We start from the raw sequence: 26,735 nt of genomic DNA on the forward strand, positions 1-26,735 counted from the left end.
AAAATAATATTATTTGTACATTATAAACGATGTAGTCATTCTTTTGTTTGTCATTGAAAGTAATGGTATATGTATAATTTGTATAGTGTCCCATATCGTTTATGAACGCGTTATAATGTTGATTCTGTTCTGGTTCGCTATGTGTAAAAATGAAGATCAAAATAATTAAAATGTTAGATTTAATCGTAATCTTTTCTTTATTTTTTATGTCATTTGACCCAAGCCTAAATAATAATATGAAAGTAATCTATAGAAAATAAATAGTACATATCTATAATCCGAATGTGGATATTGGTATAATATGAATAATTAAATGACTTTCTTTCTGGTCTTCCGATACAAGTGAAGTAGACATTATTTTATTATTACCAACAGTAGTAACGTTCTACCGCTAATTTTATTGAAGATAATCATGTTACTACTAATCACCAACCATAACATCGTTGATAAAGAACCAGATGTAAACAACAGATGCATCAGAGGCCATTAGATCCGACGACGAGGAACCTAAACCATCAACAGAGACGAAATCACCCACCAGTCACGTGAATGAACCTGTCATATCTTCTGAAGGATCTGTCTGAGAAGGACAGCGAAACTGCCAAGCAGGTTAGTTTCACTAATTGGGGGTTTTTTTTCGAAAAGAATTAATAATTCACATGCCGTATCGTTACATAAAATAAAGAGTGTACATAATCTTCGGGAAGTAATTATTTCATTAACATGCATAGGGTCTAGGCTAACACAAAAATCTGAAAAGAGGCCTAGAAATCAATATAGGGGAAGTGGAATGCTACCGGTAGTCAACATAGCCATATATTCTATTTAATCCCTTCTGATCACTCTAAGTTTTTTTGCATAGACTACACCCCACTTCAAGTCGTCTTCTAATACTAATACCGGTACGTGTAATTTTCACATGATATCCAGCTCGCTAGACCGAATTGACCAAATTCGCTTCACTTCCTATAAAAATCATGTCTACTATTCTGTTGTACCATGATACTATGATACATTTCAAACATTCTTGTTTTGAAGATGTCGATATCTTGTCGCCTCTGCTTATCATTACTGGCTCAAAATAATCCACGTCAACATTGGCAAATGGTGGTGTATCGAATGTTTTGACTTAGTTTTATCTTTTCCATGTATATCTAATAAGCGTTTTCTCTGTTTATCCAGTAAGATTTATTCAGCTTTGTTGGCATGATACTTTGATCACTGTGACCATAATTCAAATGAGTATCTTGAATAATGAAATCAGCAATAGTTGGTCCCAAAGAAATGAAAAATAGTTGTTTTTTAATAGGCTGGAATTGCTTTTACAGCCACAAAATCTGTCAGTACTAGGCTTGATGGTGAAATAATGCAACTTATGCGACAACGTGATTGCACGCATAAAAAGGCTAAACAATCTGGTTTAGAAATAGATTGAAACACCTACAAAACGTTACGGAATAACGTGACTGATAAAATCCGAACCAAAAAAAGTGAATATTTTAAATCAACCATCGAAAATAGCAAAGGTGATTCGTCAATGCTATGGAAGAAACTAAAAGAGGTCTTTCCAAGCAATAAAAAATCAGCCCCAAATTGTATTATTTCCAATAATGGAATTACTATCAACAATCCTGACGACATTGCTGATATATTGAATGAACATTTCTGCACAATCGGTGAACGTATGGCGAATGCAACAACCAGTAGTATATTTGAATCAAACCAAAACGTCTCTGAGTCAAATTCACTCGAACAATGTATATTGCCAGACATCACAGAAGAATTTGTTCAAAGTCAAATATTAGTAATGTCTGCTGGTAAAGCAACAGGTCCAGACGACGTCAGTGTAAAAATGCTGAAACTAGCTTACCCACACGTGACAAAGTCATTAACCCATGTCCTAAACCTATCAATACGATGCGGACATTACATTACAGAGTGGAAAAAGGCCTCTGTTACACCTATTCACAAAGGAGGAGACAAAAGTAAAACACTAATAATTATAGACCAATTTCCATCCTACCAAAGGTTTCACAAATTTTAGAAAGGTGGGTACATTCGGCCGTTCATTCGTACCTTGATGTGAACAAGCTGATCCCATCTTGTCAATCAGGGTTTGGACCGTTTCATTCAACTGAAAAAACGCTACATGACTTAAAGATATATTGTCCCCCTAAAAAAATATTTTTTTAAATTTTTTTGTTGAATATGTTATTTTAATTTCACATAATAGTTATTCACTCTCACAAAAAATTGGGTCTGAAAAAAATGTATTTACCTGAGAAAAATGTAATTTAAAGCAAAAAATGGTCAAATTGTCTGGAAGACAATGAGTTTTTGGGTAATTTAACTGTTTATTTTGTCTTTTTATAGGTGAAATAATTTTTTTCCCCCGTTTTTTTCCTTATGGAAGTGAACAACTTCATTAAAACTGCAAAATGGCCTATTCAAAGTCCGATTTTAAAAATCTTTATTTTTCATGATTTTGGGGGACAATACATCTTTAACCAACGAGTGTTTACATGCCATGGAACAGGGTAAAATGACTGGTACTGTTTTCATAGACCTGAGCAAGGCATTTGACTCAGTTAGTCATGAAATTCTGTTTAAAAAAACTCAAATGTATGTGCATGTCACCATCCGTAATGGAGTGGTTTAAATCATATTGATCGCAGTCAATATGTAAACATTGGTGGCACAAAATCGAAGACGCGACCATTAAACATTGGTGTGCCACAGAGTTCGATTTTGGAGCCACTGCTTTTTATCATTTACACAATTAGTGATTTACAAAATTGTATTCCTAAAAACTGTAAGTTGTTCATGTACGGTGACGATTCAACCTTGACATGTAGTTTACCAACCATAGACGAAATTGAAACAAATTTAAATATTGTATTAGATATAGTACACAATTGGGCAAACAGAAACAAACTCACTATAAATGCAAACAAAACTAAATCAATGCTCATCGGATCGAAAAAGAAAACATCTACTAGCGACCTTAATCTAAAAATTGCAAACAATTCAGTTGAAAAGGTAAAATCCTCTAAATGCTTAGGTGTCATAATTGACGAAACGTTAAGTTGGTCACCGCATGTTGAGACGTGAACAAAACAGTTTCTTTTAAACTAGGCATGCTAAATCGGATTCGCGACTGTATCCCACAAAGTTGCATGAACACACTATTCACTAGTCTAGTAAGGCCGTCATTAGACTATTGTTGTACAGTATTGGGTGGCAGGTATGCATCCCATAATAAAACACTTAATAAGTGTTTAAAACGAGCTGCAAGGCTTATTTTAAAATATCCATATCTGACTCCTTCAGTAGACATGTTCTCAGACCTAGACTGGCTTTCATTTTCGGGCAGAGTTTCATTTAAAAGGACTGTCCTTGTATTTCAATGCATAAATAAAATGACTCCCAAATATATGACTGATATATTTACACCCTTATCCCAGTCACGAGTAACGAGGCAGTCCACATTGTTGAAGTTAAAGATTCCTTTTGCGAGAAAAGAATGTTTCTCCACAAGTTTTAGTGTTGTTGGTGCAACCCTCTGGAGTAGCGTCGAAGAGGAGGAGGAGGAGAACCATCACATCCCTAGGGTTATTTAAATCAGAACTTCATAGGAAGTATATTCAGCAAAATGCTATTAAAGTATTATGTAAATGGTTTTTAACTCAATGCAGGGCCCCAATGAAATCAGTTTTTAACTGTTTGGGCTTACCCTGGGTAAACTAAGTAATAATAATAATAATAATATAAAACTTCAGTGTCATCCCTAAAACATCTACCCTTGCGCGTGTACTTTTCGCGGACAATATTTGGACGGTTAGCTTAGCACATATTTCTTGATTAAAAGTTTAAATTCGCGTTACAGTGTGCTGCATCGACGGTCTAAAATAACCGTTGAACAAAGGTCATGGAGCTAGATCATTACGTACTTTTCAACACGCCCGTTAATTTATAGAACAAAAGAGTATTGGGTCCTGAATTGTAGGTCCAACTTGTGAAGTTGTGTGTGTGGTACACCATGTCTTTCCACAAGAAAATATAAAGTATATGATTGCAGTACTGTATGATTGAGAATGTGTCGATGCTTCAGAAGCCTAACTAGTGTTCATTCACAGTGTAAACAATATTGTAGGTCCCGCTTGCACAGTAGAATATCATCTCAGTGTATAAACAACAACGATTTATAACAATGACTTCACCTGTAAAATATAGGTCACACCTTTTTTTAAATGGAATTTCAAATAGAAATGGTTAGTTTAGTCAGTGTGCACTCTATACATCAAGCCTAATGCAGGTCAAATTAGCAATTGAGTCATATGTACATCCCTACACACAATATGTACATCCCTAATACGTTGTCAAAATATAGTTATCGGTAAAGTTATCATTTAATACTGTTTAGACTGGTGTTTTTTCACAAAAATCAATTACCGTTTAATTTGCATCAGCTTAATATTATCATCACTTGACCAAAATCATCAAGTCATCAATATTATCTTGGAACTGTCATTATAACAAGTTTCACCAGTGAATAGCAATTAGTTACAAGTAATTACACACTGCATTGTTTGCAAACTGGTAAGTAATACAACCAAAAAACTGTCATGATATAATTCGGGAAAAGGGAACAAAATGGCTTCTTTCCATAATAATAATAATAATAATATCAACTAAAGGTTCTGTAAGTTCACAAGCAACCTGCTTAATACATTATTAGTCACAGTTTTGTCGTCTGTTGCATTTCAAACGTTTATTCCATTTATCCTCTGTTTTTCATTACTATTTTAGTGGTTGGAGACTTATATACTAATTAGTTAGTATTTATCATCCTTCTTATCTATGAAACATCATTCCAAAATGTGATGCAAATCCACACACCAAATTGTTGAATATAGCGATAGAATAATGAATGCAAACGTCTTAAAAAATTAAGAACAAATGAATTAAGATTATCATGATATCTGATACCTGATTTGTTTAGTAGATTATTAGTGGATGTGTAGAGGGCCATTCATATTGTTTCAACTTAGTAACAGTTTATGTATCATCACTACGCACAATAGGCGAGTGAATAGATAGTTACAGGTTGTTTTATATTTGAAATTACTTTAAGTATAGCCTCTTTTCTACTCATGTCAACCACTTGACTTAGCTGGTGGGCTTGAAGTGTCTTGTATCTGCGTAATTAAAATTCGCCTAATGAGACAAGCACATGCAAAAAAAACTACCGTGGCCTACATACTTCAAATAATTATGCCAGGCATAGAGCAAGAAAGTCGATTAGGATAAACATGGAACAAATTCTATCATGTAACTGGCGTGATAGGCAGAGGCAATTAGGGGACATATATAAATTATGCTTAATTCTGAAATACGCGAGCACAATGAAAAAACTGTTCTATCGCAGATGTACCGCGAAAAGTAGTTTGATAACATCGTCTTCACTATTACGATATTGTTCCATATTTCTCTCTTAGGGAGATATTATTATAAACAAAACTTCTGATTTCATCTCTAGATTTTCAACCGTCCACGGTATAGAAGTGATTTCCGGGTTGATACTGTAATTACTTTGCGACTTCCTGGTTTTTGCTCCCCTCCAACGTTTGCCATTGGCGGCGACATACATTTTGCTTTATTCATGGGCCACGCGTAAAGTTTAAACAAAATGAAATTATACTAAACATTATATTAAAAAATCATCGAAGTATATTGCGGTGGAATTTGTAAAATCAATAAATAAAATTAATATCAGAAATCGAGTAAAAATTACATTAGTACGAAAGCCTAATTTTGCCACATCATGAATGTAAATGAAATTTCGACAACAACAAATAATTGGCCTAATAGCTACTATCGAGGCATAAGAGGCAAGCTCTTATTTTGAATTTAACAAATGGGCAATATGAAATTCGACATTTGATGGGCCACTGGGGCTTTAGGCGTTCCATACGTTGCGGCCGAAATGAACAGCAGCCAATGTGCAATGTATTTTTTTTTTTTATTCAGGTAAAACCCCGACATAGCCGAATGGTAGCCGAGTTGCTGTAATGTTTTGCATGTGTATCGCTGTTCAGACCCGGGATGCTTTTGCCCATGGTGAAAGCAGTTTATTTAAACTTCTTCTATAATAAACGCCCGTCTTCCATAAAACATCTTTGGAATATTCAACCTCCACTCTCTAATAAACGCTCCGCCACATATATTTATACACTCAATATTGTATTATAATATAAGGTCGTCACAAGGGGGATATATAGCCATTTCACAACAGTAATTGTAACAATATGATGAATATGGTTAGGGAACTAGAAAAGAAGTTAGGTTGATTATGTTAACTATTTGAGTTTATATTATGTTTGAAACTAGATAGGCTTTGATGGCTTTGGTCGGCATTACGCGTACACAAAAAACGCACAACGTATAATTCGCCAATGTTGAGGGCGCAAGTTAACTTTATTATAGTTACTGAATGGTTTGTTTGTGTTTCTATGTCTTTACAGAATGAATAAATACACAGAAAGAAAATACGCAATTAAACAAAACGGTGGAGTTTTGCTGAAAAGCACTAAATCGAATAAGCACTAACGGTGAAAAAATTATAATAAATACATAATGGGATACATTTTGTATTTCATCCTACACAGAAATGCGAATGTGCGTGTTTAATATAATTTGAATCATCACGTTTATAAACAGTACTGGATCATTAAATATAATCATTAACCTATTTCACAGTCATATGCATTCACGTATAATGTACAGTAATATTTGCATTTACAATAATTATTGCCAATGTATTTTTAATGAAATGTAATCCAAATAGAACATCCACAAGAGTATAAACACCTACGGCCTACCTTACTCTGAACATTCACACGAGATCCTGCCATAAGCAGAATGTTAACAATATCTGTACAACCTTGTTGTGCAGCACAATGTAACGGCCCACTTCCATTCTGAAATAAATAAAACACGTTTAGGTATTACTATCAACTCAAATTTGTTTCTAATTTGAATTTAAATTCTACCAGATTTAACTAGTTTAACTATTATTTAGTTAATCGTTCTCTGACAGATAAAAGCCAATACTGTTGTTGTTAGTTAGTTTATAATGTAATGTTCAATTATTTGTAAGAATATAATATATAATATGTAAAATATAACATATAATATATTATTATTATTACTATACATTATGGGATTTAGAAACAGGAGTGTTTACAAGTTACTACATTTTCTAAAATATAAATTTGGCTTTTAAACATGTACGGTATTTAAAATGTGTTCCAGTCGACGCTGAGTTGGATTGAATGAACAACCAACAGTGATGATGATCGAGCCGGACCACCAATTGTTTAAACAATTGGTATTAAAGTATGATTTTTTAACTTAGTTTAGCGCTTTCTCTCTCGAGCATTGATGGAACACCAAGACTACGTAAAAAATAAATTGGATTTTGATTGGTTGGTTTATGCTTGGACTGAAGACAAAACATTAAATTTATTTTTTTTTGTTATTATAATTTATAGTTTTACTTATACAATAATTGAAGACGTCGTCGCTTTGTGAGAATTCAAGAAGTAGCAGTGCGTACTATTTTGTTATCAAATTATGATGACGTAATTTGTGAAACTTTTGTTATCGTTAAAGTTGTAAACGCAGTGTTGACACATATTATTTCACTGCTATTCGTGTCAATCGTTAAAATGTCAGTAATCTAAAATGCGTCGACATAAAGACCAGTTACCCCTTTTCATACCAAATCGTTGAATCTGCATAACTCAAAGCAACTCAACATCGACTGGAAAACAGGCCTTACTCTCGATATTAATATGGCATAATAGGTATTATACTGTTTAATGGACGAGGGAAACATTCACTTAAGACGTGTAAATATATAAGGCATTTATCATTTATTCAGTTTTATAGGCTACACTAGTAATTTTGTTTTGTTGAAATAAAAATAAGTACAATAATTTCGACAAAAAAGTATTTTCGTACATTCAGTTTCTTAATAACTGTTACGGGCCTATTTATAAGAGAGATGATAGACCGGTAACGTCTTCTGCTACGTACACCTTAAACATAGGATGGATCTTTTTTTTCATTTTGGAGGAGATGGTAAAAACAGTCCGTCTTCAATTTTCAGGAAGGCATCTCAGAGTTGGAATAAGAAAAAAAAACATATCCATCTAAGATAGTGCACTGTTTTACGCCGATGATACAAAATGTTAAGATTACCCTTAATGATGTCCTATCAGTAACCTTTTTGAAAAAGAAATACATTAAATTGCAAGAACCAACACAAAGCTTTACTGGAATTTCATCAAATCCACAACACATAATAGTGTCTGAAGTCGGCTTATTAACCTTGACTGATAGATGTGTATAACGCAAAAGCGAAAGCTGACATTTTTACAAACATGTTTATAACACAAATATGAAAAAAAAAGTATTCCCGAAAGTCTGAACCAGATACCATCCCCGTTAATGTACCAAAACACTCGCACCGAGTAAAAATGTTTCAGAAATCGCTGTGTACAGGATGTCTCCCAAATGAATGGCTAAAATGCTAATGTTTCCCCTCTTTTATAAGAAGGTCGAATTTAGAAAACTATATAGATCTGTCCCATTGAATTCTTGTGAAATACGTATCATCATATTATTAATTTTGACAAACATTTATCTTGATATATGTTCAAAATGGTTTTTACACTCTTGATACACTCTGAACAGCAGCATTACTTTATGATCTTGTTAACATTCTAAATTGGAAATGACAAATAAACTTTATTATTAAACTTTTGGCCATTGGTTTAGTCCCTCATATTTCATCATTGGATTGTTTCTTACTAAGTATGGAACGCGGAGAGTGCCACTTTCGGCGACCGTTTAATGCGCCGCAATAGCATTTAGCAGCGACTTTGTTATTGAGAGGTAGCTACACCATCCGGCGACTTGTGCATACGGCATAGGCCTACAAATATTTAATTAATTTAAAAACTATACTTTAAACATTAAGAATGCAAAAATATAGATACAATTTTCATACTAAACCGTTATCATTGTGAGTAAGTAGCCACTCAATATTAAACAATTAATGTTCCAATTTGTTTAACTGTCCGGATAAATTGGAGTAAAACATTGTTTGAGTTAAATTCAAAATGAATAAAAATACTAAATAAAATAAAGGCACATCAACTGGGTCTCTAGTATAAATAGCCGTGTCATAGGCTATATTTAAAATAATATAATACTATTAATTTATATTAGGCCTAGGCTAGTGGGCCTAGCCTAATCAAATTTCTCTATTGGCTCGTCTCTCTATCGGGTTGTCTTTGGTTAGCCTATTTCCTGTTCAGAGTCTAGATACTTTTAATAATCAACTAACACTCAAAGCGCTCTGATCTTTACGAAATAGCGCTATAAAAATGTCGCAGTATATATTGGCCATTTTTCGTGAGTACAGTAGGCTTCTATGCTAGAGAGTAGGTCCTTTTATAAAAAAAACCCCTTACAATTATATTATACTAGATCTAGGTCTTGCCCACAGATGGTTCTCGAATACATACGGTAAAAAACTGGCGACTTCAAAAGTACATGCAGGACAATAATACATGTCGTTTACAGGAACGAATAAATAGACGCGGTGATTTATGTACTCAACTTGTCACAAAATAAGACCAATTGTTTTGTAACAAACTGAATTTGTATTTTGTATGTAACATTAGGGTTAATAAATGGGGAAGAGGATGGGTGCAAAGACGAACAATTTTTTAATGTATTCTTTATCCATTTAGTAACAAAATATTAATTGTTTTCATGTTTTACAAATAATATTCACTAAACACAGTAAAACATTGCGATTTAATACTTTGTTGAAACTGTCACCGTCATAGTCGATTGAAATAGTACAGTACATGTAACGATACATCACTAATACGACGTTTATATTTTTTGTCATTACATTATTAATTAATACAAACGTTCAGAAGGAACTGTCAGTAATAAAGTAAAGACCTCTATTCGTGGTAAATCGTAAATTCGCTTTAATCGTCAATAGATAATTATCTAACTCAACTTAATTAGTAGGCCTAATGGTTTTCAATTGTTTCTTAGAGCCAATCCATACTTAAGTTGGTTCCTAACCACCAAAGTTGTTCTGCGTTTAGGGCATTTTTTTTTTTTTTTTTTTTTTTTTTTTTAACCATATTTAATGAGGGTGATCCATCCAGCAATTGCTGATCATTAGGGACCCTCAGAGGTTCACAAGACAAACATATACACAAGATGCTCTACATAAACAAAGTCTTATTACAAGTCTTTGGGAGTGGATTTGTAATTTTGTCCTCAGAAAAAATCCTGACATGTGACGGGACTTGAACCCAGGACCCTTGGAGTGGTAGCCAAGCATCATAACCACCAAGCCACAACTCCACTCCTAACCACCAAGCCACAACTCCACTCCTAACCACCAAGCCACAACTCCACTCCTAACCACCAAGCCACAACTCCACTCCTGTGATCCTTTGTACTGTAACTCAATTTAATTTAATTAGTAAACAGGGTTACATCTGGTGGTTAAAATCAGTACCGAGATTCTAACCAACTTTATATACCATCGAGTAAACATTCTAGAAATAACGCGCGATTTACCGAATTTTGCCCTTACGTAGATTTATATATAGATTTCAAATTGACATAAAGATGTCCTAAGTTTTTTTTTCTAGAATTTCAATGCAATGTTTTGTTCATTTTGAAGATGCTTTCGTAAAGGATGCATACACAAGACTGGGACGAAAGAAATAAATTACCAATAAAACACTGCAAGAAGAGAGGTATTGGAGGTTATTCAACCGAAACAAAGTCACCACATGAAAGAAAATTGTAACCGAATGTTGAAGTCGCCAAGTCACCGCTATAAAAAGTTGCAGTCGAATGGTAAAGTCGCAGAGTCGCCGCATGAAAAAGTAGCCTCTGAATTCTGAAGTCTCTTAGCCGCAGAAAAAAGTCGCCGCTAAGTATCCGAAATGTTAAGGTTGCCGAAAAAATAGCAGTCTCCGGCGTTCCATACATTCCAGTCTCTTTTCCAAGCTTCAATTCCTTCAGGTTTCTTGTCTAACAGAAATGCTATCCAAAAATATGAGTTTTTTAAGTGATTGAATGATATTTTGTTGTAAATCTGTGACTGCAGTTGGTAAACAAATGTTTGGTCAACCATTGGCCTTTTGTGATTTTATGGATTTTAGCACCGCGACCTATGACTGCAGTTGATACAAATTCTTGCTCATTGTTTTATTTTGGCATATAGGCCTATATTATCCTATTAGGCCTAGAAGAATAGGAGTTAGGCCATATTATATTATATAGGCTAGGTACTTTGTTAACGTCTGTGTTTTGTATGGTAAATACACATAATGGCTATTTAAATTATATTGATGGAGTAGGGAACGAGCGTTTACCTCGACAATAAGCAATTCAAATTGGAATATTTTAAATGTGAACGTACCGCCCCAAATTCATCAAATGTGCCATGAAAAGGATAGTAATCGGTGATACAATGCAAAACACACACTTGGTTTTTATTAAATTTAATTCAATAGTTTGGACTTATTTTATGACAAGTTTCTCTTTCGGATGTAATTTCCAGGGTTTGAATTGTATTCGATTAATAAATCAACGTGTCTGTATTATTTGTTCATGTAGTCGACATGTATACTGTACACATAGCCTTGCCTACACTTATTTATTTACGCCGAAACTTCAGTACAGTAGAACCTCTCCTTTGGAACACCCCTATTCAGGGAACGAGAACTCTGACTGCCAAAAGAAACAATATCACAAAAGTAAACAAAACAATTACTAAATAATTGTATTCATCATTATTAATACAAAACTTTGGTACTTTCTCTGGTTCGAAATGTTTTATTGGCTAATCGTTGGTTAGTCTAAATTTTCAATTCTTCTAAATGTATTCAGTTAGTCCAGATCAATTATTAAGGAGACAATTGCGGTTTTAAGGGGACAATAGCCAACAATTTTCGAAAGGTGAGGTTTCAAAGGTGACCTCTTAATAGGTGTTCCTTGTATTCTAAAACCATCTGTGGGCACGACCTAGATGGTACGCAAGCGAATTGAGCGTAACAATGCATCTAGTATAATTAAATATCGTCAACAAAATGATAATGTTACTAATAGACAAGGGTGGCCAATATAAACATATACATAACCACCACGTATAATTGTTATTATTGTTACTCACTCTACCCAAAGACAATTCCTAAACTAATCGGATAGAACAAACGACAAGAATTGCACCAAACGTTGCCACTTTTAAGAATAAATATTATTGTACACCATTAACAATTAATTTCGTAAAAGCATACTGTTCTAATAATTGATCTTTTTTTATTGTTTGCTCTTTTTGGAAGTCAACAATACTGATACAGATACATGTAACTTGCATTATCACATTGTTGTGACGTCTATAGTCTTCTGTGGTACATACACAATACGTATTTGCATATTTTCCACCTGTGGCTTGGTTTAAATAGACGAGGTATTTGTAAAGGGAGGAGTTCCGGGCAGGAGGTTGTGCACAACGAATGAATAAAGTGAACGGTACCCAGTAAGATGTGTTTTATATTGATTTTAGGAATCTGATTTTGAAATACATTATGGTGTTTGTTATTACAGTAACAGTTGACGCTGTATACTTACTAGTGATGAGAGGTGGTATTGTTGGTCTGGCCATGATTGTTTTTGCCGAATGGATTAATTAGTTTCGTGGGGACTCGACGTCGTTGGATATTATGTATTCAGAACTGATTGATATTGTATTCAGAACTGTTGGTGCTGGAATTCAGAACTGTTTGATTTTGGATTCAGAACTGTTGGTACTGGGATTCAGAATTGTTGGTTGTTGAATTCAGAAAAGGTTGGTTTTTGAGGCGGGTATTTTCGTGTGCTGGTTTGAACATTTACGGAATTAACCAACGGCTGTGATTGTTGGATTGGAAACGGCAGTAGTTGGTTGTATATCTTTTGTTAATAAAATATTTCTATTTATTTATCTCATTTTTATAATTGGATAGTTCTAAATATAATAATTGTATTATCAGATTTGAAGTTTGAATGTGAAATTGGCAACATAGCTTTTAAATATGATATGGATGGGTCTGTGTTGAAATATTCAGGGGATGTGAATGATGCTTCATTGCGGGATTATACAGAACCTAAGGCAATTTTAAACGTTGAAAATGAAAATATTTCTAGATACAATAGAGGAGGAACATAAGAATTATATAACTAAAATACGCGACTTGTTAAAAGCACATTTTGAGAGTCAATCCTGGACATGGGGTATTGAATCGCAGTTGTTAACTAGGAAACAATTACATTCAGAAACCATTGATTAATATGCGTCGGATATTATGTTATGGCGTAAGCAGATAAAGAAATCAGATTCTGAGCTCCTGTCTATTTTATGAGAGGGTTATTGCCGAACATTCGGGTATTTTCGAAATGCTTTAGATGCAGCTCGGCTAGCCATATTTGTCCAGCGTACTGTGGATGAACCTTCCCCTGGTACTTTTAAAAATAACCATCCAAAGTCCCGTGTTAGTAAAGAAAATACAACGCTAGATACGATCGCGGGGACGGTTGCGCAAGTTTCTAATATACTAGACAGTATTGAATCGTCTAGTCGGGTTCAGTGGGTGATTCCTCCTTTTAATAGTAATTTTGATGATAGGAAAAATGTCGATAAATCTATTCGGACATTTAACTCTCGAAATTATTTGTTGGCGTTGTGGTTTTCGGGGCCATATTCGAGTGGCATGCTATGCTAGAAAAAACAGGGATGGCCGTCCGTTAAACTAGAAACCCCGTTTGCAGGTAATTGTTGTAAAACCGTTAGGAACATGGAGGGGACAATGCAAATTGGGTAGACAATAAACCTTATCAATATGATAAAAGGTAGTTGTCCTAATATTGGGGTAAGACTAAATACAGAAGCCTCATCCGTCATTTTTCTCGTAATGCTGAATTGCATAGCAATAGTAGGGAGGTTCATGTTGCTTTATCGCGCTAACATTAAATTTATATTTTTGTCGAAAAGGTAAACAGGCCAAATGTTTAGTAGATACAGGTGCCTCTATCAATCTTATTGATCATGATTAGTTGACTAGGAATTTACCTGCTGTAGCTTCTAGTCTAGCTCCGGCAAATATTGATAAAGCACAAACAGCTAATTGCAGCGATCTTATGATTACTAATTCTATATCATTAAAGTTAACAATAAATAATGGTAATAATAGTTTCGTTGCTCCTATGAACGTTGCTAGGGAATTGTCTGAAGGTATAATGTATCTCAACAACATTAACTGTTTAACGTGTGTTTTGACTTCACAGAAAAAGAGTCAAATGCGGGTAGTTGCACGACATTGAATTTCCGCACGTTCTCGGTATATAGTTGGCCCATACTAGTGCCGTTGAAAGAGACGGGAGCAGCTACGGTGACCAAAGCTCTGTTTAAATATGTTATGTGTGTACATGGATGTCCGGAAACTGTGTTGAGTGATCGCGTATCAAACTCTCTTAGTAAGATTGTTCTAGAAGTATGTAGAGTAATACAAATATATAGAATATAAAAATTTAATCTGTAACACTGACAGTGTTCTAGATGGCATAAAATAAATAAATTCCGATTCAAAATAAGCAGGCCTTCGAGTTGTTAATGAAGGCTTGTCTGACCATTCCAACATTATCTCCATTCTCATTATTTCTACCACGCTTTGAGCATTAGTCATCTTGGAAGAATAGCTTTTTCGTCATCCGATCATTATCGGGTCTAATCAGATGTGCAGCATAATTTCGTTGCTGGGTTTTGATGAATGTAGATAAACCACATGTCTTACATATATTGTGAATGTCGATGTTGGTGTAATACAGTTTATAACATTCATCATCTAAAGTGTTTTTTCGCCGATAACCATTACGGATCATTCGTCGTAAAAACGTACACCATTTCGAATTAAGTTTATTTGATTGTGCAGACGTTGCACGTTGAACGTGCACCCAGTTTTGACAATTGAATGTCAATCGACTTCGAATATAAGCTCGTAGAAAAATCAAACGAGTTTGGAGAAGAATATTGTGATTTAATAAAACATTCTTCATTGACGAAAATTTGTTTTTGACAGATTCGATGCGACTATTGAATTCCCAGTCTCCTGTGGTATTCTGGTCATGGACGATTTGAGAGCCAAGATAGCGAAAAATAAAATAAATAAATAAATACCAGCGCATATCACCCTCAATATAGGAGATATGCAATGCTGTTATCTTAGAGTGCATTTCGCATTATGTAAATGAATATCATAATGATTGGGATAAATATTTACCGGCGATACAGTTCGCTTATCGTACAGTTCACGAACTCTGTTGGTTATAGTTTACCTTTTATATGGCAGGGAAGCTAGGTTTCCGCTCGATGTAACCTTATTAAAACAATGCCACTATCCCGAAAAAACATTACGAGATCATATGCATGTGTTAATAAGTCAGTTGGAGATATTTAGAGCTGTTTCTAAAAATCGAGCTGAGTTGAATCAAGCGAAAATGAAGGAGCGATATGACGAACGCGTCCGCGATGTAACATATTAGTGGGCGATTCGGTTTGGGTGTATAGGCCTACCTGCGTTATAGAAAGGTTTATCGCGTAAATTAATGAAATGTTGGTCTGGCCCTTATCTGTTAGTTGAGAAAACGGGGCCTGTTTATTTTCGTGTTCGGAACTTAGCTAATAATAAACTGCTGAAAGCACCGGTTCATGTGAACCGTATGAAATTTGCATATAATCGATATGCACGACCCACTAATAATAGTGGGTCCCGAGCAAATGAGTGAGCTGCCGGAATTCGAGATCGGGGGCTGTCCGGAGGACTCATTTGAGCCGTTGATGGCCACACATAATTGAAATGATTTCGGTACGGAAATACTATACCTATTAACTATTCCTGGCATTCCTGAAAGTGAGCAAGAGTTTGAAATCGAAACAATTATAAGAGGACGTTATCGTCAAAATTGTTTGGAATACCTGATTAAATGGAAAGGTTTTCTCCACTCTCGGAATACATAGGAAGCCGTGCAAATCTGAATTCCACTGCCCTTGAGTACATAGAGAATAATCCTGTGAGGATTACGGGGAAATGTAAAGTTTGAATTTTGATAACATAGGCCTATAGTGAAATGGCATGGTATCAAGTAAAAGGCAAATGTAATATATTTATTAAATTATGAATTATTAAATATTTTAAAAATTACCACTGTATCAAAAGGCTATGAAATATGGAATTTCCAGAGGGCGTCATTGACTATAAAAGCAGGAATCGAGAAAACAAGGCCAACAGCCATTAGGTCGCGTGCTACAATGCATAGTGATACCGGACCGACAGACAGACCGACAGACCGACAGACAGACCGACAGACCGACAGACAGACCGACCGACCGACCGACCGACCGACCGACATAGTGAACTATAGAGTCGCGTCCACGCGACTAAAAAAACAGCAGCATTACCGTTCAGGGAGGTTAGTCGATAGGGTAGGCTCAATTTTTAAGTAATAGAAAGTCACGTGGTCGTGGAATACTTCATTTCACTTCCATTTGTAAGAATAAACATTTGTAGGATGATTTATGTAGGTTATAACTATTATAAATATAAATTTAAAGTACAGGCTCTACGTTTATTCGTTTTATTTTATTTAGCGTGCAAAATCGTACATTGGCTATGCTACCTGTATTGTAACAATGAGAATGCGAATTATTCGTGTAAATAAGGTGATCATTACAATAACCTGATGCTACGTTTTTATTCTAAGCATACTTTAGCTCTGATCGTCCCTACATAATCCCATGTTATACCTGGGGTTTTAACGTAGTATTCTTCATTATTCTTCTAATCCGCCAAATAATTACCAGCTTATCGTTGGTACAGATTCTTAATTATAATTACGGCTATACCTTTTGACGCCTATCATGATTTTGTTTAATATAGATTTCTTAATTTGTAATCAAAAAGTATGTTATGCATTTTAATTTTACTTTGCAGTGCTTACATCAGTTTACATGAATGATACAGTACCTACAAGTCCCATTGTATCATCGTATTCGGGATTGTCAACGTTGGAACACTCGAGTCTATTTCCAGTTTATTGATCAGTAACGTAATTGTTTACTTTTACAAGCCTTAACTCCACGTATTTAGCTTATTTTAGTTTTGATTTTTGTCTGGCCAATCCAAGTAAACTTTTGTAATGAAAGTCCTACAATTAAATAAGTGTATATAGAGTAATTTATAACTTTTCCATAAGCTTCCTAATTACATGTACATGTATACAGTAAAGGTACGTAAAAGCGTCACATTTCATATCTTATTTGTTTTGTGTATTTGCATTGTATTTCAGTAAAAAAACGGCTACTACTGTAAGGAAACATTTTTTTGATTACTTTAAATAATATTAATATTTAATTATTTGAATGTCGTACCACCATTTTTAAATTCAAAATGTTCTAGCAATACTTTCGAATTCGTAAATAACAGTGGACTTGCCGATGGCACCTAAAACTTGCAAGAATTTAAAATATAGTGTAAAATGTTCTGTATTTATTCTTGTTGCAATGAATTTACTGACCACATACATTGCATACTTATAATAAGCATTTAGCCTACCAGATGTATGTTATGTTAAACCTAATTTTAATTATTTTTGTATCAATGAATTTAAAGCATAGAAAATGAGACTTCAATTGTAACTCCTGCATATTATTATATTATAATTTTGCATATGTTTGACAAGTTTCCTCGATCGGCGCTGTTGAAAAATCTGTTAATCAGCGGGGCTTATACCCGTCCAAAACGGGTACTAATGCTAGTTTTTTTATAAATTAAACTGATGACAATTACCGAATTAATTGCAATTTTAATGTAAATGAATCATAATACTAGGTGGTGTACAGATGACTACCTAATCAATTACGATTAATGTATTATCTCAAAATGTACGGTATATGGTATATAATTGGATAATGCGTATGTTGTGATATAATAAAAATAGAAAATGTTAAAAAAACAAAGTATATTTGAATCGGATAATGCGTATGTTGTGATAAAAAAAAGAAAATGTTAAAAACAAAGTATATTAGAATAAGATAATGCTAGATATTCAGTATGTTGTGACGTCTACAGTCTTTTGTTGTACACAATACTTATTTGCATATTTCCACCTGTGGGTTGGTTTAAATAGACGAGGTATTTGTAAAGGAAGGAGTTCCAGGCAGGAGGTTGTGTACAACGAATTAATAATAAAAGTGAACGGTACCAAGTAAGATGTGTTGTGTATTTATTGTCCACGCATAACAATATAAGCACTTTATTAGTTATCTCGCTGTTTGCGATTTTTCACGTTCGAAAACGGTATCGTTTACCCAAACGCAACTTTATTAACTGTTCGCGCCGAGTGTCGCATTGATTGCAACGCACTGCGAACACCAAGATAATGTAATGCATATTTACCGGGAGTGTGTAATTTAATGTTTACATTTTGTTGATAAGTCAGTCTGTGGAGCACATGCCAAGGAAGTTAATAATTATTTTTTTCTTTTACTTTTAAACCTTTTTAATTTATAATTTACATTCAATTATCGTACGAAGGAAGACAAATTAAATCCACCACTTTTAAACAAGATGATTTGACCAGAGGCAAAATCAACAAAATAATTCTTAAATAATAAATATGTCGGGGAATAAAACCCGACAAATCGTGTGTTGTGTGTGGTTACATTACAAAATTATAGTGGGAACCGAACCGAATAAATTTTCGTCGGAACAGCGATGATTCAACTACAGTAAAGAGTGTAAAGAGTGGGGGGTGCGAAATTTATATGGCATGCTCTTTTCCTTGTTCTTCTAATTCATTTATTTGTTTCAAAATAAAAAAACAATATTTACCATTTGAATCTTACCTTTTAATAATGTATATCTCAATCATAACAATTAGATATTAAATTTTTGACTGCACCTTTTGAATTGGCGAGTTATGAATGTTTGCATATTATATTATTTTATGGTAAATAAACACTTTAATTTGCAGAGATAGAAGTATATACAATTTCCAGATTTATTAATATGTAAAATTAAAATATACTTTATTACTTACGTTAGATTGAAGGTTAACATCAGCATCCGACTCAATTAAGTTCTGGCAAACAGTGACATTTTTGCAAAAAGCCCCCAAAAACAATGCCGTCTGTCCATGCTATTGAAAATTAAAAAAACAAAATAACTGCAACAATTATTTTTTTCAAACACCAATTATTGAAGATTAATCATGTTCAATTCAATGTTTTGTACCCATTTATCATCACTAGAGCACAATTGTTTTTTAAATAATCATTAATAATTACTAATTTTACTATGTGTTTTAAAATGGAATAGTATTTTGTGTGTGATAGACATTTGTTTTGTTTTTGCATCTATTTGCTTTGAAGTCAATACATAAGTTTAAATTCATTTGTTATAGTTTTTTTTATTTTAAGAAAGGTGAGCATAATAAAATATTAAAAAATAATAATTGGGGATAGACTAGGCAGGTAAATTAACTGCTTAAAATTAAACGTTAAAACTGAATTGTCGTCAAAAAACTATAATATGCTATTTTATAGCGTTGTTTCAGTTAATCACTACCGTGGGAAAAAGAAGCATGTTTCACTTACAAAAAGACAACATAACAGTTACATTCAACCAAATATCCACTGGTTGTCAGCAGTCGATTTGACTACTTTTTGCTTTAAATATTACAGTTTTTAGTCGCGTGCAACGCGACTCTACAGCTTACTATGTCGGTCAATTGGTTGGTCGGTCGGTCGGTAAACACTAACTTGTATATGGCCTTGTCTTGATATCAGTTTCATCTAGCTAAGTCAATTTATCAGAGTATATTCCTTATGGCCAGGACTCGATGTGGTTATGTTTTTCACGGTGCGCAATCAACAATTACGCGGTCTACGCACGATTTCACAAAATCACGTTTGTAATCATATCTTCACAAGCATGAATCACAATTAAATAAAATTTGGAACTCATAAATTTCAGGTCATATTTCATCATATGGCAATACAATTACGTGCGTAGCGCATATAACGCATGCGTACGCGCGATTACAATTTTCAAAATGTTCAAATTTATTTTCGATGAAATTAGAGTACGTTTCAGGCAATTTTAAGCGTTTAAAAAATTGCAATGAGTGCGCAAATTTTTGCACGCGCACTGCACGTAAAACGTTAATACGTACTCTTTTTGCCGGATTTCTGTTTTACAACCTTTCTTTAATGTCATCATATTTGATTCACTTTCCAACTCGAAATTACGTTATACGAGCACGTCAAAAGTGACAGGCTACGCGCGCACGTGTAAATTAAAAAATATAAATATAAATGTTTTTAAACATTTTCAACATGTTTATACATGTTCAGCAATTTCGGTCGGATGGTCGGTCGGTCGGTCGGTCGGTTGGATGGTCGGTCGGTCGGTCGGTCGGTTGGATGGTCGGTCGGTAAAGACTAACTTGAGCACGCGACTGCAGCCATGTATATGGCCTTGTTTAGGTAAATGATATTTTGTTTTGGTCAAATTATTGGCCAAAATAACTAAATATTATGTGACATTAAAATTTTTCAGGTAAAAAATATAAATTTAATTTATGAGATTGTTTAGCCTGTGAGTAAATTATAATTGGCAAAATATATTTATATGTATATTCTTACTTTATGTAAATGCATGTGGTACGGTACTTATTTGTTACCACATAAAGAAGTTGAAACACACTACTATAAGGATGCTTAGTCATAGGTATCTCTGTTTACAATGATTGTTTTTAAATGCTAAATTATTGAGAATGAATGGAATATTCCAATCCTTCTTTTGAGATTGAATTTCCTCAGAAGGCGCATACTTAATTAGAAATAAAAACTGCTGACGGCGTAAACAAATAGAAAAAAAACCTTACTTATTTTGGGATTTGAAGAGGAATATTTATAGGATGTATAATTGTAGTCTGTATTCAAACGGTTGTTATTTGCTTTTCTTAAGAATTATTTCATATTGTTTGATCATTTTGTTTTCTTGTAGCGTTTTCTTTGTATTAATACATTATATACATAATTAAAAATGTCCAAGGTATCTCCTGCCATCGGAAGCGCTGGACTGTTGTGTAACTTTGATTTCATCACAGTTGATGGACACTTGACATACATCTGGTCTTTACAGTGTAAAGACAATATACGAGATATATTTTAGCATGTATGCTACAGAAAGGTAAGCCCATGTATGGAAAGTCAAGTTCCAGTTCCAAAAACAAGCATGCTGCAAACGACAGATCAAAGTCACAGTTTAACTTTATTAAGTTTATAAGCAGTTTAATTCATTGTATATTTTTGATTTGTCTTAAAAAATAATATATTAGCTATGCTATTTTTATAATGTTGTAATATCGTCCCATAATACGTAAGCTATTTGTTTCAAGTATGTATCATCAAAGAATTTAAACCTGGATTGCTTTTGGAGGTTCATCCGGGAGATTTATTTTAATATAAAAATAATTTTGATTTCTCATTGATTTTGTTTTACTTGTTTATATGTTTATTGTTATACAGTAAGCGTTCTTGTAATGTATGCATGAGGCAAATGATTTAGTTTAAATTCGTGTTGGTTTGTCACTATTGCTGAAATCATGTCAGTACTTTTTTTCTCTAATATTTACAGAACGATAAATAATGAACCTAGTAATTGTTCATGATTTATTGAAATTAATCCATTTATTATAGAATAATAGATTGCTGGAATTGTTATTTGAAATATTAAATATTACTTATATTATATTATATACCATATTTGATTGATCACTTCATTTCAGAATAACAATTCCATTTCAATTCCAAACAATACTTAAAATAAAACGAAAAATCACACTATGTTTTCCCATTTAGTATATTTAAATTATTATTATTATTATCATTATTATTTTTGTTTATTGTTATTTTCCTTCTTATCTACATCATTGTTTGCATTAATATTCCAGTATTTGTATTTTATTGCACATATGACAAACAATGGGTATTTACATGATATTACACAGACTGATGTCAATATGTTAATACATTACAGATAATATGTTGGTATTGTGTTAACAATATTTGTATTATTATTATTTACATAGAAAATAAATCATAATTAATTTGTAGGCCTACCTTGTCTTGAATGTTCACGCTCTTTGTATTTATAATATGGGTACATATACCAATCTCACTAGTCTTTGCACTTTCCGGAATCTATAAAATGTGAACCGATAATGTTATTAATATAAATCCAACTGTTTATGTAATTTATTGACATGCATTGATATTATTGTTTAACACCAGATCGTTTAACACAAGATCAGAATATTCTATTTTATAAATCGTTGATCTTGGCGATGACGATGATGATGATTAAATTAAATAAATTTTGAAGAAAACTAAAAAAAAAGGTTGCTGTTGAAGCTAAATTAATAAGTGAATTTGTTTGTCTATAATATGCTGTACAAAGATGGAAGGTACTATTCTTTTTACGTTTCAACATAATCAAGGTAAAATACTAATATGATTGTTTAGTAGTTGCATAGTAAAATCACCTACCTTCAGGCTATTGTCAGCACATAGTTTTATAAGATCTTTTTTAAGATCCATTTCTGTTGCTAAACCGTGTACTAGCAAAACATAAAAGAAGTGGTTAACGATGGATATTAAAAATTGGTTGTAAAATATTTAATAAAAGGAATGTAAACATGGTGTGTAGAGTGTTAAAGTTGCCACTAATTAAACACAAATGCATGATATCAAAATAAACGTTTATATTTAGATCTAAAAAGCCTTCATAAGCAGAAGTTACCGTATTAATATTTATTATCATTTTAGATACTTGTGGTACAGAATAGATCAACAACGTTATTTTGCCTGGTCCCTGCTGTATTTTTTTTTACATAATGTCTTAGATATTTATTAATTAATTTTTTTCGTCATTTATTTTATATTTATATTATATTTTATTTATGATAAAGGAAAGTCTTTAAACAGTGATTGGGTTCCCTTTTGACAATCCTGGCTTTTTGTTTCATTATATATTTTTATGCATTCTGTTGTAATTGTAATGAGCCGATATTGAATAAATCAATCAAATCAAACATTGTCTCCTTCTGAAATGGTTTCGGAATTGTATATAAACGTAAAGCATAGATGATGTAAGAGAAAAAATGACGCTCAAAACGGCCACACTACGACGACAATATTTCTATTTATTGTGCGCAATACTCGTATGGACACCACATTTACTGTCGTACGTTTGATTTATGAACTTCTTTTTTTTTTTATTTAAATATTATACATTTGTAATATAAATTCCTAATATAAATCATTCTAAATTTGAATATACGAAACTGATTTATTTTTACAGAAACATAGGAAATGCTCGTTAAGATAAATATCTGGTACTTGTATATAAAGCAACATTTGTAGTAGCTAACAAAACTAAAGTATAACTGTAATAATGTGCAAACATTTTACATTAAACTTAACCATACACTCACGTATAGTTAAGTATCTTACTTATCAAACTCACCTGAATTTGCTGGAATATATGTTTCCTCAATCAACAGTTGACTGTTTTTGTACAGAACACCAGACACTATACATTTTCATTTGTATAAGCGATAACAAGTATATTCTAAAAAGTTGCTGCAACAAGCGTGATTTGTTATTTATTGTTTGCTTTGATCTTATCATAAGGTAATTGGAGCTACACCGATGTGAATTGCCATTTTAGGTGAGCAAAGTAAACCATTATACCGAATTGGTTAACGAGGTCGAAGTACAATTCATAAATGTATAGACATTATTCCTCAACCACTAATTCAAAGAACAATGGGTTTTTTAAAAACATAATTATAATTCATCGTGCTTATAAACTAAGTCTCATTTTAGGCTTGGTTAGTGGAGTTAAAAGAGTTACAACCCTGGTACTAGGTCAGGATTGCACCCTGCCACCAAGCTACAACTCCATTTCTATCTAAAGTTGATGCGTAATTGTAATATTTATTCTATTTTTAGACATTATGTAATACATTTTCAATTCACATAATTATTTAGGCCAACAGCCGTTCCAATTTTCCTGCCGGGCTTTATACCGTTAGCAGAGTGACGGATATAGATTGGCAAGACGAACTAGAAAATCCATTTTGTTATCTACCAACGATAACATGTTTCAGTTGTTGTACACAGAAGATCAAACACTTTGATATCATTATTTGTAATATGATAAAAGATGACAGTTTGTATGGATAATATAAAAGTGGCGTGATTTACTGTTTGCTTTGATCCATGTCATAAAGCTAATGAAGCTGAAGACTGATATCAATGTTCTATTTAGGTAAACCAAATTTCAAATACCGGACCCCAAGTAACTCCTAACTTAATGCGATATTTGGACTTCAAGTAGAAATAAGTCCAAGCATATCTATTTAAGGGATTATTTAAATGACGCCAGCCGGCATCGAACGGATTGTGTCATATTTAAGCCTTCCTTTAGTTTCACATTGCTACCTTTTATCTGGGGAGTCTGTGAGGTGGTCGTTTTCATGTATTTGTGATTCCATTCGTAACCTATCCAAAGTGATATGGGCATATATGATTATAGCAATTAATGTAGGTATCCTTAGGAAGCAAGGTTTGACTGTGACTGCTTTACCAAAATAATGATGCTCCTGAGATATATAGCTATATAATAAGTTATAAGTTTTGTTTTTACCAGGTTCTCTATTTCAATAATTGATGACACTTCCTTCCTTTAATTCTAAAAAGTACCAAGAACTGTCTATCGGTGACACATTTGTTAATGCAATGGATTGTGAGTGAAGAACATTTGCAAAACGTGAAGTATTCTGATTTTAGCAGGTGACATAGACAATTTGTACCTTAATGGTTCTGATGTCTTTTAGTTTGGCTAAAGTATTATGTTTTACATTGATAATACCACTAATACAGTATATTATTATTATTGAAGACCAAAATGTAGGTTTTGGTCATACTTTGGTTTACAATTCACAATAGAGATAGACGATATTTTAACTACACAATGCGTACGTGCATTTGAACAAAATAGCTAACAATATCAAAGTACATGTGTATTTATCGCACCGTGAGTCAACAGTCTTCTTATTTGTTAAACGCGTTATCAGGTTAAGTTCAGTTGAGGTATAGTACTGTATTATTATTATATAACAGTTGTCCAATTTACGTATATGAACTTATTAGATAATTGTGAATCAATAACATTCGAAAAAAATATGAACAACAGGTATGCACAATAAACAGACTTGGATCATTTATTCACCAGTCAACGTTTCGATTTTGTCTGGAAATGTTAGCTAAATTTTTTTAAATATACAACGCAACATGTGCCAAAAAGATTTATCTTTTTACTAATATTATTTCGAAACATGGTCTCGTGACTATTTTATAACGTGTGTAAGATAGTTTTGGGAGGGAGTGAATTTTAAATGATTGAACCATTGGGACGTTTCTGATATTATTTGGCATACGAATACATTTCCGTGAATGTAATCAGTGGGTAATCGAATAGAATGAGGTATTTTAAAACCGCGAGACTGAGGTGGTACAGACTTAACCTCCTACTGCAAAATGAATAGTGAATCTAGAGAATCCTTATTCTATTTGATGTAATGTAGGTACATGTGGCCAAATGCGCAGTAAGACATTTTTATCAACCAATACATGTCGCACTACAAGTAGATAGCGATATAATCGTATTTATTCGTGTCGTATAATTAATATGTAGGCATACACAAATATAAAAGGAGGCGAATTGATATAAGTAGACCATTGCTCTACCGCTAAGCGGTCTTAAATTGTAAAGCCTACTCGAAAAGAACAGTATAAACCTATAAAAACATATTGGACGAGTTTTCCTTGTTAGATCATTATAATATCGATGATGTTATATAGAAATGGATTTTCTTGCGCAGAAATGTACGTACTGTTATGATTGTTGATTGAACAAACATGACGAACATTACCTTATTTGGTATTCTAAGCATAAAGTACGCCCTCAATGTGTTACTGTTCACGGTCTTAACTAAAATGTGGGCTTATGTCAACACGGAACTAATATTTATTTTGTATTATTAAAAAAAACAATAGTTTCTTAATTATATAGTAAACTACACAACCAATGTAAATGTGTTGTTTTTTGTTTTCCCCTAATCAATTTGAATGTTTTAAAATGGCCCAAAAAAAGTTCGTATTCAAATATTTTGAAGTGTAACTTTTATCATCAGTAACAGTGTCCCTGTATCAAGCATTTTGAAAAAAAAAATAAGAATTGATTATATTCTGCTCAAGTTATACTAAGATAGTGTTTGTGCTTTGTTCTAATAGGAATTGGGGATATACTATCGTTGTACGTCATCATTTCCACATTTAAACCACAGATAGATATGTGGTCATGAGCAACTCCATTAAATTGTGTAGGCAATCTGGACCAAGATTCCAATTCTGGGACACTTCTTGTTATTTTTACTAACGTTAGGTCATACGTCAA

General features: G+C 33.2%; 1 protein-coding gene and 1 pseudogene across 1 annotated transcript in view; one reads left to right on the plus strand and one right to left on the minus strand.

Moving 5' to 3' along the window:
* The window catches only part of LOC144842676 (uncharacterized), a 158,255-nt gene that overhangs the window by 85,530 nt on the left and 45,990 nt on the right, over nucleotides 1-26,735 (minus strand). The gene's annotated exons all lie outside the window — the stretch shown is intronic.
* On the plus strand, nucleotides 1,538-16,248 carry LOC144843341 (uncharacterized; annotated as a pseudogene).

The sequence above is a fragment of the Antedon bifida genome, chromosome 5 (genome assembly GCF_963402885.1).
Source record: "Antedon bifida chromosome 5, ecAntBifi1.1, whole genome shotgun sequence".
Taxonomy (NCBI): Eukaryota; Metazoa; Echinodermata; class Crinoidea; order Comatulida; family Antedonidae; genus Antedon; species Antedon bifida.